Below are 1,432 nucleotides of genomic sequence, written 5' to 3'. Positions count from 1 at the left end.
GGAGAGCGAGTACACTTGACACAAATGGCTCTCACACACACACAATAATCAATAGTTAGTTTGATATGTGTGTGTTCTGCCCACATGCACCATCAAAGCAGCTGTTACACACACACTGGGCAAGAGGGGAGAACACAGCAAACACACACACAGAATACACTTTGAGTGGTGCATTCGTGCGAGCTTTCATGCAGAATACACACACTGCGACTCACGGTGTGTGTGTGTGTGTGTGTGTGTGTGTGTGTGTGTGTGTGTGTGTGTGTGTGTGTGTGTGTGTGTGTGTGTGTGTGTGTCAGCTGGATAAGTGTGTCTCTTTGAAATCTCTCCCATTGGCAGCCCTCATATGAATGGATGCTTTGATCCCGTTTGAATCACACAGCATCACCCGAGTTCCTCTGCTGCAGCGAGCAAATAGCCCAAAAGAGGAAGAGACAGAGAGGGGAGAGGGAGAGGGGAGACAGAGAGGGGAGAGGAAGAGACAGAGGGGAGAGGGAGAGGGGAGACAGAGAGGGGAGAGGGAAAGGGGAGACAGAGAGGGGAGAGGAAGAGAGAGAGAGGGGAGAGGAAGAGACAGAGGGGAGAGGGAGAGGGGAGACAGAGAGGGGAGAGGGAGAGACAGAGAGGGGAGAGGAAGAGACAGAGAGGGGAGAGGGAGAGGGGAGAGGGAGAGGGGAGAGGGAGAGACAAAGAGGGAGAGGGGGAGGTATGCTTATTGTTGTTTTGGTTGCTCCAGGCCAATATGAATTACAACAGAAGAGCTGCTACCTGCTGCAAGACGCCCCGTGATATTTCAACCACATACAGCGTAAAACACTCTTCATATTTGTTATATTGTGAGCATCGTTTATTTCTAAAGTACAACATCTGTAACCACGCTTCAAATCAGGTTGCATAAATGCTTGAGCTACGTTTTTATTATAATTACTGTGAAATCTGCCTATTATGTTTTCGTCATTATTACAACAAACATACACTTGCAACTGATAACACTGGCAATGATTTTAGATGTATTAGACTATTAAAAAAATAAATCATGCTTCAAATAAGTGGGGGTACGGCGTGCCCCCGCGTCCAACGCCCACTACACCACTGTCTGTAACACAATGCATGCTGTTGTTGGTCGTGTGTCCTGGATCTGAGTCCTGATCTGAGTCCTGGACTTCGAGTCGTGGCTGAACCTGTCTCTGTGGTCCTGCCTGACCTTCATCATACTACTTCCCTGATGACTCCCACAGGATTGCTGACATCCTCGTGGATTCATCTTCTTATTACAGAAACATGCATTTCCAAACATTTGGACTACCTACGCTGTAAAATGTTTTATCTCTTCGATTTACACACAGCATCTATTGCACGTCTGTCCATCCTGGGAGAGGGATCCCTCCTCTGTTGCTCTTCCTGAGGTTTCTCCCATGTTCCCCTTTAAACT

This window comes from Notothenia coriiceps, unplaced genomic scaffold (genome assembly GCF_000735185.1).
Source record: "Notothenia coriiceps isolate Sejong01 unplaced genomic scaffold, NC01 NC01_scaffold00036714, whole genome shotgun sequence".
Classification (NCBI taxonomy): domain Eukaryota; kingdom Metazoa; phylum Chordata; class Actinopteri; order Perciformes; family Nototheniidae; genus Notothenia; species Notothenia coriiceps.
The sequence above is the reverse complement of the archived record's forward strand: the minus strand, read 5'-3'. Positions refer to the sequence as shown.